At 35.1% G+C, this 17,230-nt stretch overlaps 2 long non-coding RNA genes across 3 annotated transcripts in view; both read right to left on the reverse strand.

Moving 5' to 3' along the window:
* LOC127865004 (uncharacterized) overlaps positions 1-17,230 on the reverse strand; it is an 87,808-nt gene that overhangs the window by 36,795 nt on the left and 33,783 nt on the right. The window lies entirely within an intron of this gene.
* Positions 14,487-16,986, reverse strand: LOC127864970 (uncharacterized). Of its 2 annotated transcripts, none has more exons than XR_008042403.1 (4): positions 16,756-16,986; positions 16,209-16,290; positions 15,627-15,749; positions 14,487-15,244 (listed from the first exon to the last, which is right to left on the reverse strand). It is a non-coding gene; the product is annotated as an uncharacterized LOC127864970 (long non-coding RNA). The 2 variants fall into 2 exon arrangements; XR_008042402.1 differs by lacking the exon at positions 16,756-16,986 and adding an exon at positions 16,514-16,688.

A 17,230-nucleotide genomic window follows, 5' to 3' on the forward strand; every position in this document is an offset into this window, starting at 1 on the left:
ATAGTCGGATACGCAATTTTTTCAAAATCCGTGCGTACCGGTACGCATAACAAATCGCCGATACCCAATTCGAGCCGCCTTATATGCGTAATGAAAAATCCCGTTTTGTTTTGGCCGTTTTGACTCGATTCTTAATCGACAAGCGCTTGTTTTATCTGGTAACGTATTTACCAATCGTTTAGATGATAACACATGCGATTCAAACAAAATGGCATCTCGAAGCAGACGAAAAGTTCTGCAAAAAATACAAAAAAAACATATAGATTCCTGTGTCGTGGTAAATAAATCCAAATCTAAAACAATTGCAAAGGGTATAGTTAATGACATTATTGATATGTTTTATTTTTTTGGCAATGCAACCGGACTCTGATGGCTGTCAGAAAATAAAAAAAAATTGAGTTGAAACCCGTGTTACTATTATTATATTTAATTTTGGTTTTGGGCATTTTCGGTCAAAATACACTATATAATACTATCCAACACCATTCCAGCCCCCTATGATGGGGTGTGTTGTGTTTCCAAAACGAAAGTACTGGCCCATATTGGAACAAAAACAAGTAGAAACACATTCGATGAGTGGGTTGAGAAATTCCATTGGCTTCAGATTGTTGAATCTGGTAGCAGAAAGATGGAACAACCTATACTACTGCAATTGAATACATAACAGTGACTTTATGAAGGTACGGTTTTGAGATGCTTAATTCATGTTTTATTGCAATTACCCAATTCAGTTGTTTGTTTTGGTACAAATACCCAATTATTTTTTATATGAGCGGGTATCATACTTTTGGATACCCAATCACGTTTTCCATTACCCTATTCATTCTTATTTTGAAGGGTATTACCCAATTACCCCAAAAAGCTTATCTGTAGCTCTGTTCACAACTACAATCTCTCAACTGTTACTATGCTCCTCCCACTGAAAGCACCAAGTAATGACTCTGACCAGGGTCTTTGTTTTCATTTACATGTATTATTACTCATATAAACATTAATGAGTACCGTATATGTCGCGATTATATTTTATATTGATGTAAACTGCATTTCTCTAGGACTTTCGTAGCTAAGAACAAGTCCAAAAGCTTTCAAGTCCTTATTTTTTTTAAATAAAGAAATCATACTAAATGCTGAACCTAGTATAAAATTCTACATAACAAGGGCTGTTTGTAAAACATGCATGCCCCCCATATGGGCTGTCCGTTGTAGTGGCAGCCATTGTGTGAATACATTTTTTGTCACTGTGACCTTGACCTTTGACCTAGTGACCTGAAAATCAATAGGAGTCATCTGCGAGTCACGATCAATGTACCTATGAAGTGTCATGATCCTAGGCAAAAGCGTTCTTGAGTTATCATCCGAAAATCATTTTACTATTTCGGGTCACCGTGACCTTGACCTTTGACCTTGTGACCTCAAAATCAATTGGGTTCATCTGCGAGTCATGATCAATCTACCTATGAAGTTTAATGATCCTAGGCATATGCGTTCTTGAGTTATCATCCCAAAACCATTTTACTATTTCGGGTCACCGTGACCTTGACCTTTGACCTAGTGACCTCAAAATCAATGGGGGTCATCTGCGAGTCTTGATCAATCTACCCATGAAGTTTCATGATCCTAGGCGTATGCATTCTTGAGTTATCATCCGGAAACCATTTTACTATTTCGGGTCACTGTGACCTTGACCTTTGACCTAGTAACCTCAAAATCAATAGGGGTCATCTGCAAGTCATGATCAATCTACCCATGAAGTTTCATGATCCCAGGCGTATGCATTCTTGAGTTATCATCCGGAAACCATTTTACTATTTCGGGTCACCGTGACCTTGACCTTTGACCTAGTGACCTCAAAATCAATAGGGGTCATCTGCAAGTCATGATCAATCTACCCATGAAGTTTCATGATCCTAGGCGTATGCGTTCTTGAGTTATCATCCGGAAACCATTTTACTATTTCGGGTCACCGTGACCTTGACCTTTGACCTAGTGACCTCAAAATCAATAGGGGTCATCTGCGAGTCATGATCAATCTACCTATGAAGTTTCATGATCCTAGGCGTATGCGTTCTTGAGTTATCATCCGACAACCACCTGGTGGTCGGACCGACCGACCGACCGACCTACCGACCGACCGACCGACATGAGCAAAGCAATATACCCCCTCTTCTTCGAAGGGGGGCATAATAATAATATGTGAAACGCAGGTGATTTCCTTACCAAATTGAATTACTTAATTTGAAATGAACACATCTTTGTAAAACCTCCAAAACATGCCAGCCACCATACAGGAACAAGGTGCTTATTTTTATGATGTAAATGTTAACCCCTACACCATTAACTAAATACATTTTATTATTCCTAAGTAAATTAATTATTTAATTATGATGCAAAATGCAATATTTGAGGGAACACCATGATAACATACATATTACCCTGTATGGAAGGTGCAACAACAATGAATGCGACAGGGGACACGTTTGCAACTTGAACATAAATTTCGTCCTGCGCATGCACATATTCTATAACTTTGTGTTCACGGCAAATGTAGGACGCAAAGGTAAAAATCACTTAATTAAAAAAACGAGTTCAATTGTCACAAAGATACACTCATCATTAAAAAAAGTTTGTACACATTGGACAAAGTCTCAATCAAGTTCTCTAATTTCTTACTTTGTCATTTAATTGTGATTTAGACCTTTAACATTAGGACTTGCTAAATGTGTGCCTTTAACAATAGCAGGGCCCTTGCTACACTTTTGAGGAATTGGGTCCGGGGCCCTTAGAGGGGGAATTTTCCGTCATTTTGGGCGAAAAGGGGAATTTTAGAAGATCTTTTCACCAACCATTCAACACTTAAAATTACTATTGTTTTGTGACAGGGTGGATTTCACATCAAAATTTTAGTAAAGTTGTATGTAACCTGTTTTATGTGGTTATGTCTTTTGTGTAATGTACGGTATTGTTTCACGAGCTCGCGCGCCAGAACAAATATGTCAAGAGACTAGTGAACATCTGTCAACTTTAAACTTCTTTAAATTATTAGGTATCATTATACAATAGGTATGTACACATGTGTAAATAAGTAATTACTGATTGTAATGCTGTTGCACATGCTTGTCAACTGTCATAAAGATTTATTTAAGATCAGTAATTTAACGCATTTATGAGATTAGTAATTCTTCTATGGTTCAAGATGGTTTCTATTTAAAATCACGTTTTCCTTTATTAATATGTGTGCACTTTTTAACAGCTTGCAGACACGGATTCGGAAGAAGCGCTGCGACGCCAGATTCCATAAATTTGTGAGTAAATGTGTGTTGAACTGTGTATATGTATGTATGTGTTTCACATATTATGTATTTGTGTTTTGAGATATGTATTTGTATGTCTAGGTCAGTCAGTCGGTCTGGTCGCCACAACATTATTTTTTATGGAAAGATATTATATTCTGTAATTAATCTTATGTTGTAATTAGTACTAATGCGTCAAATGATTGTTTCATCATTTGTTAATATATTTATCTATATATTGTTGTTATATTTGCTGTTATAAATATATTTATAATAATGTGTTATATGTTTGTTATTGTTTATTTGCAGGACGTTTATTGATTCCTTCTTCGGATCAGAATGATTGTATTCCTGAATTAATTTATATTTATATAACACTGAACTAAAAAGAAATAAGTAAAGAAGAACCCACGACTTTGTGTTTTCCATTTAACCAAATAAACATTTGGAGGAAAAGTACATAAAGTTACAGTTTAATGTAATTTACATAAATATACATGTAATCAAAGGTTAATAGCACAATACCTGGTGAGCTGGCACAATAGGTATAAAGGAAGAGGGGGGAATTTTTAGCAGAAATAGGGGGAAAAAGTATACTGTTTTAAGGGAAGAATGGGGCTAAATTGTGGTCCCTAAAACAGCCAATCAAGGGCCCTGAATAGCACAATTATTTCAAGATCCTAAATTGGCTCAATACTATGTTATGAACTTTGACTTTGTTTCATGAAGTTGAGTTAGACCTTTAAGATGACCTAGTAGCCTGGTTCTTGCTTATGACACTCCGTCTCATAAATCTGATAACTTTTGGCAGCCAAGTAATATGAAAATGTATTCATGCTGGACAAATTTATATTCCAGACAAAGTGCAAAGTTTTAATTTTCTTATTTTGACCTTTGACCCAGGTTTGTGACATTGACCTTAAATTAGGTGCTGTGTATGTGTAATATTCCCCTGTGACCTTAACCTCCGAATGGTTCACTTTTTTCACTTCTTGAGTAGCCAGCATAATAAGTTGGACGAGAGTAGGTAAAATAGAAGTTAATTTCAGAGCATAAAAAGACTAAAGACAATAATTCAACGAAAATTGGGCTAAGTCTTAAGTCAGGGAAAATCTTTTATAAAGGGAAAAAACAAGGCCAATAATTTGACTAATAATCAAACAATATTCACTTTAATTTGCTGGAAATCACAACAAGTTTTTCAAGAAAGTTTCATTATTGCAACATTAAATTAAGCACAAAAACAAACAGAGTAAGGCAAGAAAGACTTTTAAAATTAGTATCTTGAGAAATTAAATTTGCCCTGTATGACATTTTGGAAATGAGTGTTTCTTGCTAACAGACTAGAGTTTTACTATTAAACAGTAAACATGGATAAATGCTCTGAAATACCTTTTTTTTCAAATATACACCAAAATGAATCATTCCTATACAGTGTGTTCATAAAGTGGTATATATATCACATATGAAATGTGACATATTAATATGTTATCATGCATTTAACAAAACGCAATGCGCTTCCAAGGCTACCAAACACCTGCGCTTGACTTTAAGCAAACATGAAATACATAACACCTCACACATTGTGTGGGTAAATAGAATTACCGTAATCATGCCTATTAAAATGTTCATCATAATGTATAAACATTGTTCATAAACAGCTTTATGCACTTGTTAAACTGCTTTTGACATGTCATTATTTCAATTTAATACTTCACATGTAGCATCGTATGTCACCAAAACTGCTAAATGAACAACAGGTGTGTTGCTTATATTACACGTATTAACAATTAACAAAGAAATCTAGACATGGCTTCCATTGAAGCACGGAATGTGAGCAGGTTGTACCAAAACAATTGGTTAAAACAAGAACTGTAGACAGCAGCACCTGTATGACAGTTGAGTAAACCAAGCTCTCTTGCGTGATGAATCAAAATGTTTTGTAATGTTTAACATATCATTCGGTACCCACACAAAAAGATATGTAAGCAAGATGTGTTTGTGAAACACAATGTCCCCCTATATGATGTTTGACCTTGTAGGATGACCTTGACCTTGTAAAGGATGACCTTGACCTTTCACCACTCAAAATGTGCAGCTCCATGAGATACACATGCATGCCAAATATCAAGTTGCTATCTTCAATATTGCAAAAGTATTCATAAAATAAGCGATTTTGGCCACATATATTTGACCTCTGACCTTGAAGGATGACCTTGACCTTGACCTTTCACCACTCAAAATGTGCAGCTTCAAGAGATACACATGCATGCCAAATATGAAGTTGCTATCTTCAATATAGCAAAAGTTATTTCAAAATGTTAAAGCGGGTATATACGATTTTTTACACGTGTTTAATTGTAATATATTGATAAAATATGTTACAATAACACAAAATAGGCAAGAAAAATTATACATTAAAGCCGAATTTAATAAAATGCAGCAAAGACAAATCAGCGCCCCGAGCCGATAGTGACGTACATATTTTCCTACAATAACCGAAGCATTCGTCTTTATATTATAAACCGTTAAACTACCAGGGGTGTTCCAGAAGTTCGTGGTTTTTCGCTACAACTTATAAGTTTACTAGTAAAAGTCAATGAAATTTACATATTATACAAACCAATTATCACGGACTTTATATATAAGCAAAAAATGCATGAATTTCATAAAGCGTGTTTGAAACGCGTTGCCATAGAGACCTCAGTAACGACATGCGGCGCACGCGTGTATTTTATTATAAGTATGAGCGTTACGCGAATTTAAATTTGGTTTAAATGTCGTTGATAAACAGAATTTAAGGCAAATTTCACGTTACAGCGCCTAAATCCTCCTTACAGCCCGGATTTAGCCCCTATGGACTTCCGCGTCTTCCCGGAAGTTAAATCACAGATGCGCGGTATTCGCTTTGCAAGTAAACAGGAACTTACAGTTGCAGCAAAGCGAATCGTGTCGTCTTTTGACGCTGACTGGTTTACAGACACTTTTGACAAGTGGATTTCCAGACACATAAAGTGCATTCGCGTTGGAGGTGATTATGTGGAAAAGATTTGACAGTTGTTAACTTCATAACGTCATTGACGTTAAACAGAAACGTTACACGTGTGTCGGTGTGCGCATTGTGCACATGTTTAAATCTCTGATATATATTTATTGTTTTATGTATTTCCATGATATTTGGAGAGTAGATTTGGAAAGGACGAAATATTCTTAACATGCTTTTTGTTTGTCCATTTATGTTACCAAATGAAAGTTATAGCGAAAATCCACAAACTTCTGAAACACCCCTCGTAAGTTTAGATGCACATCGTACATGTATGGTATACATGCTGGCGAATTCGCCTGTACAGCCGTTTTCAATTTCAGAATTAAATATCTGGCTTATTTGGCATTTTTCGACACATGTTCTTCTTAACTTTTATTTTAATTTATATTGAAATATATATATAATAAGTTTTTTACACAGTTTATATAAATTCATAAATATTTGACAAAATCGTATATACCCGCTTTAAAGTTGGCGCAAACAGACCAACAGACCAACAGACAGACCAACAGACAGGGCAAAAACAATATGTCCCCCACTACTATAGTGGGGGCCATAATAAAAATCAGTACAAATAGATGATATTGAATATGCTTATTTGGTTTAAATATTGATTCATTAAATGGCCCCACTCTAGTTCAACAAAATATGTGCATTATGTTAAATATCATATACATATATATGTCAAAGACACATATGGGCTGTCGGTTGTAGTGGCAGCCATTGTGTGAATATGTTTTTTAGCACTGTGACCTTCACCTTTGACCTAGTGACCTGAAAATCAATAGGGGTCATATGCCAGTCAAGATCAATGTTCCTATGAAGTTTCATGATCATAGGCGTAAGCATTCTTGATTTATCATCCGGAAACCATTTTACTATTTCGAGTCACTTTGACCTTGACCTTTGACCTAAAAATCAATAGGGGTCATCTGCCAGTCATGATCAATGTTCCTATGAATTTTCATGATCCTAGGCGTAAGCATTCTTGATTTATCATCCATACACCATTGAACTGTTTCGAGTCACTGTGACCTTGACCTTTGACCTAGTGACCTGAAAATCAATGGAGGTCATCTGCAAGTCATGATCAATGTACCTATGAAGTTTCTAGGCCTAAGCATTCTTGAGTAAACATCCAGAAACCATTTTATAATTCGTGTCACTGTGATCTTGACCTTTGACCTAAAAATCAATAGGGGTCATCTGCCAGTCATGATCAATGTTCCTATGAAGTTTCATGATCCTTGGCGTAAGCATTCTTGAGTTATCATCCGGAAACTATTTTACTGTTTCAAGTCACTGTGACCTTGACTTTTGACCTAGTGACCTGAAAATCAATAGAGGTCATCTGCCAGTCATGACTAATGTACATATGAAGTTTCATGATGCTTGGCCCAAGCGTTCTTGAGTTATCATCCGGAAACCATCTGGTGGACAGACCGACGAACGGACCGACATTAGCAAAACAAAATACCCCTTCTTCTTCGAAGAGAGGCATAATTATACTGCCAAAATATTGTCACATAAGTATTTCAAGCATACAGCATGAACGTTGAATCACAATGCCCCCCAATGCGCCGTTTTTTTTACCTTTGACCATGAAGGATGACCTTGACCTTGACCTTTCACCACTCAAAATGTGCAGCTCCATGAGATACACATGCATGCCAAATATGAAGTTGCTATGTTCAATATTTCAAAAGTTATTGCATACCGTTACTGTAGGTTAAAATTTTGGGACATAATGACAGACAGAAGAAAGACAGACAGGCCAAAAACAATATACCCTCCTATCTATCAATCCGGGGGCAAACAAAAATCCCTATCTACCTACCCACCCAAATTTACCTGGGTCGGGTTATGCCAAACAAACATGTTTTAAGGATGGCCTCAGATTCTCAAATTAAGTGTGAAAACATCTAATTGAAACCAACTTACCAACATACTACCTGATTTTATTTTCGGGAGGGTACGGGGAGTGTTTTCGTCATAACCCCCCATATTTATTTCAATGTTTTATTAAAGGGTCATAACCCCCCATATTTATTTCAATGTTTTATTAAAGGTTTATTATACCCTTTCATATTTATTTCAATGTTTTATTAAAGGTTTATTATATCCTATCATAAAAATGAAATCTTATAACATATATATGTTTATTTGGCTATTCAAGAGCTATATGAATATTGCATTTGTCAGTTACTGAGGTGTTCTCATGGCTATATTAAAAACATAATACAGCAATTAAATTGATGTGATGTCATCAGGGAAATCTTGTTCTTAATATAAACAACATCATTCACTACATGCGTGGGTGACAAAGTATATTTTGTGCAGCGGCTCTGAAATGTAAATGTAAATAACAAATGCATTAAAATCATATTTTCATTACACACTTTCAACAACAAGGGCTGTTTGTAAAACATGCATGCCCCCCATATGGGCTGTCAGTTGTAGTGGAAGCCATTGTGTGAATATGTTTTTGTCACTGTGACCTTGACTTTTGAACTTATGACCTGAAAATCAATAAGGGTCATCTGCCAGTCATGATCAATGTACCTATGAAGTTTCATGATCCTAGGCCTAATTATTCTTGAGTTATCATCAATAAACCATTTTACTGTTTTGAGTCACTGTGAAACTTTAACCAAGGATAAAGTACAATGAATGAAATATGGGCTGTCAGTTGTAGTGGCAGCCATTGTGTGAATGCGTTTTTTTCACTGTGACCTTGACCTTTGACCTAGTGACTTGAAAATCAATAGGGGTCATCTGCCAGTCATGATCAATTTACCTATCAAGTTTTATGATCCTAGACCTAATTATTCTTGAGTTATCATCAGGAAACCATTTTACAGTTTCGAGTCACTGTGACCTTGACCTTTGATCTAGTGAGAGGAACATTAATAGCAGTCATCTGACAGTCATGATAAATGTACCTATGAAGTTTCATGATCCTAGGCATAAGCATTCTTGAGTTATCATCCGGAAACCATTTTACTATTTCGAGTCCCTGTGACCTTGACCTTTGACCTTGTGACCTGAAAATCAATAGGGGCGACCTTTCTCGATCATGAGGTCATGCACTGAGCAACGAAAACTTGACAAAGTTTTCCTTAAAACAAAAGACGAATTATTTTTTAGATATAGTTCACAGAACAAATCGTTGTAAAAAAATCTATAATGCAATGCTTTTGGAGAATTATCAATTTTTGATTTCCATACTTGAAGATAACAATCTTTTATTCGTGTTTTGAACAGATGTATAAAAATGTCTTCATGCCCAACACCTTGACTAAATCCATAGTAATTCTCTGATATGACTAGCCCATATCCTTCTACCTGCATCATCTAACTCTTTCAACCTTTTATAACACAGTTTAGGATATCCAGTGTTTTTTTTCACCTATAGGGGAATGGTAGCAGGGCCCGTCCAAATGGGAAAAACGCGTCGTTTTTTAGGAAAAGGCGAAAATTAAAAATTTACTCTCTTATATGTAATGATATTTATTATATGAATGGACAGTGTTACAGTATCGTTACCCCTGCCAGCTTTACTACGTTGGGCGCCAGTGTTACAGTACTTGGTTCTTTTAGGCTGGTCTGACGGCAGGTAAAATACAACTAACTGTACATATATATTTAAATACTATATATTTAATGAATATCAAGAATGCCGTTCATCGTACGTATACAACATCAACAAGGCATAGCATCAATGATTCATGTTACATATATATATACCTGACGACAATGTAAACAACGTAAACATAAATAACAATGGCGACGATGGATGTTATGAATACTTGAATACAGGTCGCACAGGTAAATCAATCTTACTTACATGTTACATAAAATACAATATGAAAATGGCTAAAAACATACATAAACACAAAACAATGTTACTAATGCAATTTACCTGCAAATATATATTTAAATATTTTTTATTTAATGAATATCAAGAGTGCAACATCGTACGTATACAACATCAACAAGGCATAGCATCAACGATTGATGTTATATACAAACGATTGGTCAGCGCTAGAGGGGAATTAACATAACAAAGGAGAGTGGACAGGTGGACAGGTGAAGATAAATATAGATGTTAGTTTACCTGATACTGTATATGTCTACCTACGCCTACGTACATCTACGAATACGATGAACTTGACGGACGGACCTGAACTGTATAAATTAGGTGATGTAAAGTAAAACAAAATCATTTCAAGCATTTATACATTTTATTTATAAATGATTCAATTATCGACCTGTAACACATGTATGCATGAATGTAATATTCACAGCTGAATGTCTTTGTCCTATTTCTTAAATATATACCAATGATTTTTTCAACATTAGTTTCAGACAGTTCAGCCTTCATGCACAGTCTAAGTTTTCCTTGCCATTTTGAGTCTTATTGGGATTTTTTAAATCGATAAAATGGAAAATGTGAGCATTTTTTATCAATAAAATGGACCAAATTGGAATATTTTTATCAACGAATATTGACACAATATACCTAGATACATCAGGCCTTTCCCTGGCCATTTTTGGAAAAAAATGCAATTCATGTTAAATTAACTGATTTGGGAAAAACTAACTTAATATAACTCTTTATAATAATTCAAAATCATATTAATTATAGTTATTTACTTTATTAGTTGTTTATGAAATAAATTTGAGATATATCAGGGCTCAACATTAACCGAAAAACCAACTTGCCCTACCGGGCCAGTACTTCCAAAATCTACTTGCACTGAACGTAAAGCAACTTGCCCAAACATGAAATATCACATCAACTGTAAACCTCATATTGTTTGATAAACCAAAATGATACACCAAAAAACCTTTTTTATTTTTGAACATTTAACAAAATGATTACAGCAATTAAAGTCTAAATTAAATGCTCTTTGTTCTTATATGCACTTTTCCGGGCGGACAACTAGATTATAAAATAACTTGCCCAGACCCAACTTTTACTTGCCAGGGGCAATAGGACAACCATAAATGTTGAGCCCTGTATATTTATCATAAGACAGTTATTTAAAAAAAATAATTTTTTTTTAGGGGAATGGGGCCGAATATCAGCCCCGAAATTGCCAAAAAAAAAACCACTGATATCTATGGTTTTCCATATGGGTAATTTTCAACCAGAACTTGATGCAATTTGGGATATATGTTATACGGAAAGGAAGTCTACCACACTATCCTATAGCTAAGATATCAGGTGTGTTTTGTGGTAAATTACAATATTGTTTACAGAATTTTATTTGTACTTTTTCAATTTTATCTACATATTATGAATAGCCCCATATTTTGGATCCGTAACAAAGTATAGGTTTAATCATAGCATCAAAAACTTTAAAAATATTTACAGAACATAAATGAACAAATAAACGAAAAAATATCGAAATATACAAGCAATTGATTTTATACTTTGCAGTGCTAACATTTCATGAGTTTTTGACCAAAGAAGTTTTGGCATAAAATAGACACCAAGATATTTATAAAATGAGACAATTTCAATATTTTCTCCACAATATGTCCATTGTTCAGTTTGTTTAACAACACCACCATTTCTAAATACGATGATTTTTGTTTTATCAAAATTAATTTACATATCAACAGATTAACAGAATTGTTCAATGGCATAAATTTGCCTTTGCAGACGTATGATGGTATCAGAGAAACTGGAAACATCGTCAGCAAACATAAATGCAATTAACTAATTTATATCTTCAGAAACATACAGTACAGCCAACGCGGCACAAACAAAATCCGCGGCTACGCCACGGCCAGATTATTAGTACGCCGCGGCCGAATCGTGTCTTCACGCGGCATATCGCTGTGGCACTCAGCATCGATCCACGCAACGACGCAGAGTCTGTATTTACCTCGCGTACTTTCGCAGAGTAAATCCGCCGCATACGTACGCGGCAGATAGAGTAAAAAAAGATATCCACCTACATGTACATACATGTATGTGTAGCGTAGAAACCAAGATTTACGCTGGTTTCATAATTATTATGTTTACGTTTTAATAAGCGAAATGGCACAAAATGCGCTTTAACAAATTATTGTTGAATTAATTACGCGCAACTGTTAATGTTTCGTTTGATTATCAAATGATCATTATTAAATTTGTAATCCGAAACGCACTTCCGAATTTTAATGCTAACCTGACCTTTGGCAAATTCTAGCGTCAAATAATCAGCGCTAAAATATCTTTTGTTTTTTATAAAAAGGGCGCGAAAATTATGCAGACATATAGAATGTCGTTTGGAAAGTGTGGGTGTATTTTGTTGTGTATAAATACATGAACATCACGTCAGGCGTAAATCATGTGTTCAGTAAAAAACAAGGGACAAAATTGTCACAAAACCAGGTTTTCATTGTGAAAAAAAATCTGATAAAGGGAGAAAACTCAAACTGAACTTTTGAAATGAACAAACAAAATAAACCCCCTTTGTAAGTTTTTTTTTTTTTTTTAATCTATTTTTAGTCGTGGCGACCTTGACATTGGAGATATTGACGTGATTCTTTCGTGCGACACACCGTCCCATGATGGTGAACAAATGTGCCAAATGATTTTAAAATCTCACAATGAATGACATAGTTATGGCCAGGACAAGCTCATTTATGGCCATTTATGACCTTTGAACTCAAAGTGTGACCTTGACCTTGGAGATATCGACGTAATTATTTCGCGCGACACACCGTCCAATGATGGTGAACAAATGTGCCATATGATTTTAAAATCTGACAATGAACGACATAGTTATGGCCCGGACAAGCTTGTTCCGCCCGCCCGCCAGCCCGCCAGCCAGCCCGCCAGCCAGCCAGCCAGCCCGCCCGCATTCGCCAATCTAATAACCAGTTTTTTCCTTCGGAAAACCTGGTTAAAAAACCCGCCCCCATTAGACGTTATTTCATCATCTTTTTAAATAGTATCAAATGCCAAAATGTCGTTGATAATTATAAGGAAATATGGAGAATGTTTATGTATCGTAAATATTTACCAGCATTTGCTTTAAAACTGGAATATACGGGATTATCAGGTAATTGGTAGCGATATTAACTGTATAATATGAACAAAATAAAACGTGTTTATATACGCATTTTCAAACAATAGTTATAATAAGCTGATAATTAACAAAACAACAAATACATCTTCACCGTCTTGATTATTGATGTGGCTTTAAACTGCTAATTTTCTCAGCTTAAATATAATAGCAAACTCAACATGCAATTAATTTATAAATACACCATATGCTGGAGCCTTGACCACTTGTATGTGCGAAAACATAATTACGTGACCATGTTTATGTGTGAAAAACATACACTACGGGCGGGAAACAAACTTAATTGGCCAGACACATTAACTATGCTTACATGTATATGATAATACAATCCGCGCACAATAAATTTATTATGATTTTAATTATTATTGTAATTGTTCTTTCAAAATTTGTTAACTACATGTAACTAATAATTTTAAAAAGATTTTTTATTTCATGATGCGCATCGACTCGGCATCATGTCAAGAATCCCGGCATGCCTCGGCGGACAGATGCGAAGCTTCGCGGCGAAATGCGACTAGCTGCCGCATACTGAGGCAGCTTCAACGACTGACACGGCATCGACTCGTTTCGCCTTGCCGCCGCGGATCGCGAAATACGTTTGTTCCGCATTGGCTGTACTGTATATACCATGATCACATTTTGAGTGCAGATATGTAACTAAGTCATTTATGAACATGGAAAAAAATTATGGGACTGGCCATACAGCCCTGTCTCATTCCAATATAACATGGGAAAAATTCCTTCATTCTGTCATTAACTCTAACACATGATTTCAACTTGCTATACATCGATTGAAGAATAACCAAAAATTTACCATTAACATTTATTCTTGCAAAAGCATTCCACAATTTTTTATGCTGTATGCTATCGAATACTTTTGCAAAATCTACAAAAATACAATAAAAACGGCCTTTTTTACACAACTTAAATTATCCGCCAATAATTCACAATTCACAGTTTAAATCACTTTTTCTCTCCGCAAAAAATAAAGATTTAGGTTGCCAGTGCAGCAACCAATTGTAAAAAAAAGATACATATTGTTGTCATTTTGTTTAAGTTATCTCTTTAACATAAATATGAGGATAAATAGTGCACACACATCTTGACCTGTGCTTTAAAACACACTCTTTATACATTTAAATGGGTGGTGTGCCCCTGCGAAGATTGTTAGAACTGTTCTATAACATTTCTAGAATTGTACTGGAACTTAATGACTAGAAGTGTTCTGGAATCATCCTTAAAATGCTCTAGAACGATTTAGAACAGTTGTTGAACGTTAAATGAGAATAATTTCTAGAACAATTTGTTCTGAAACAGTTCTGAAGGTTTGTTCTAGAACAATTCTTGAACTAGCGTTCTAGAACTATTCCAGAATTTTTCTTGAATAAATTTCCAGAACTGTTATAGAATTGTTCTAGAAATTTTTCTCATTTAACGTTCAACAACTGTTCTAAAACAATTCTTGAACTATCGTTCTAGAACTATTCCAGAATTTTTCTTGAATAAATTTCCAGAACTGTTATAGAATTGTTCTAGAATTTTTTTCTCATTTAACGTTCAACAACTGTTCCAGAATAATTCTAGAACATTTTCAGTATGATTACAGAACAGTTCTAGCCGGTGTGTTACAGTACAATTCTAGAAATGTTTAGAACAGTTTCGAAGGGTTGCTTCAAATAAGTCTGGAACAAATGTTTTAAAACAGTTCTGAAAATGTCCGTAAACAGTTCTTTTCAATCTCTTCGGAGGCATCTGATGGGATCAGGCTCTTCTGTGTACAAGCAACTTGTCACGAGGCTCTGTAGGTGTTTGAGCACTTTGCTCTGAAATCATTTAGATAACAAATGTAGTCACATCTTAAACTAAACAAGAAGTCTAAATGATCCAGCTGGACAGTATTACAAATATAGACATAACGTCTTTTTATTTAGTCAATATTGAGTGTACTTATTATCAAAGTATTCAAACAAATAATTACACATTTGATCACAACATTAGTATTTTCAAATTGAGAATGCTTCAATACAGCAAACCTTGTAAGTAAACTGGTGATGGATAACACAATTTGACATTCAGCACCAACTTAAATACGAACGCAATATATTCAAGACACTGTTGCAGGTTTTTTTGATTTGAACGCATTAAATACTGGATTTTATATATTTCTAAGGGATTAAAATAAAAAGTTTTAGACAACCAACATACTACTGAGATTTTGCTTTGCAGCATTGTTCGTCAGGTCAATATCTTCGGAGGCATCTGATGGGTTCATGCTCCTCTTTACAGGCAACTTATCACGAGGCTCTGTTGGTGTTTGATCACTGAACTCTAAAATCATTCATGAAATGTGTTGAAAACCAAACTTGAGCATTGTGTCATGCAATCATGAATACTTTGTTTTAGACCATCAAATTTCACATTTGGAAATTCTGGCTAGACTGAGTAGTTACTCATACAAACAATTAGCTAATGTTATCGAACGTTTGTTCATCAGATTTTTTTTCAAATAAATTCACTCACCCCTGGCTAGTGAGTGAGTGTGAAATTGGATAACTGTGAACAATGTGTTCATGTTTCATTTATAACAGGGAAAAAATCATATATCTATAGGCAGTGTTGACCAACTGATAAAAAAAATACTTATAATAACACTTATTCAATGGAGGCAAATTGAATTTCTTGAGTCTCATTTAAGTGTCCAACTCACATTCATAAATATTAAAGCCTGTAATTTTGGACTGCCTGCCTGTCACTGAACTGTGAACATGCCTTGAAAATAATACCTACCTTGAGTTTTTTTCCTATCTTAAGTTGCCTCGAAAGCATGCTTAGGCGGTCGCTTTGCTTGCTTCAAGAGAAACCTCGTCATCTGTAATCAACAGTATATACAAATTTTAATATTATTATTATGAAATATATTTATTTACAAGATTATTTTTCGTTATCCGAAAATATGATTGCCCGAACCTGTACTATTTACAACAAATTGTTTAACAATGATCAGGAAGACCCCTTAACTTTAATATTGATTTATTTCAATACTTTGTGTTTTTTATCAATACACAGTGTTATAAACAGTAAGTGAAATATACTTGCTCTACGGCGATTGAAATATGGACATTTTTAGGGGACATTGTTAACCGAGACACCGCCTCGTCAAATAGGTCCGCGTTGAGCGAACTGAAATATCATTTTGCGGTATTCTCCGACAGGAATTTATTAACATTAGTGACGAGGCGGGCTTAACGCTTTTAGTCATAAAAAAGTGTTCGCCCCATTCAAGAACCTTTTAGATTGGTACCAAAAAGTTTGGCTATCAAACGAATTTACTTACGATGGATTTCACTGATCACCGCATCGTATGTTTGTTTTTGGTAAGTGGCTTTGATGAGATCTCCCTCCTGGTAGTGAGCAACATCTATTTTGGGTGCGACTACATTTTGTGGTTCGATAAAGCTCATACGCGATTGAACAAGAAAATAACGTCTGCCATTTAAAAAAAGCGCGCTTATATGCACCCGACTGTTTTTCGTTAATGCTGCTCCGCTGACAGTCTACGTAAATAAAATAAAAACCAGTCAGCTCTGTTTTGTGAATTTTGGCCAATGAAATTATCTCTTACATTTGGAGTTAGGCTGGGTAGATTTTCAGAGACCCGTATGATGCGGTGCTGAAATAAGCTTTGGAATTTAATTTTCCAACTTAAAATTAATCCCTCCTTACTAAATTCATATCTTCATGTTAAGTTAAACGACACATCGAAAGGAAAACCATCTTCATGTATCGGAAAATGGTAAGTACCAGTGCTT

The sequence above is a fragment of the Dreissena polymorpha genome, chromosome 1, assembly GCF_020536995.1.
Source record: "Dreissena polymorpha isolate Duluth1 chromosome 1, UMN_Dpol_1.0, whole genome shotgun sequence".
Classification (NCBI taxonomy): Eukaryota; Metazoa; Mollusca; class Bivalvia; order Myida; family Dreissenidae; genus Dreissena; species Dreissena polymorpha.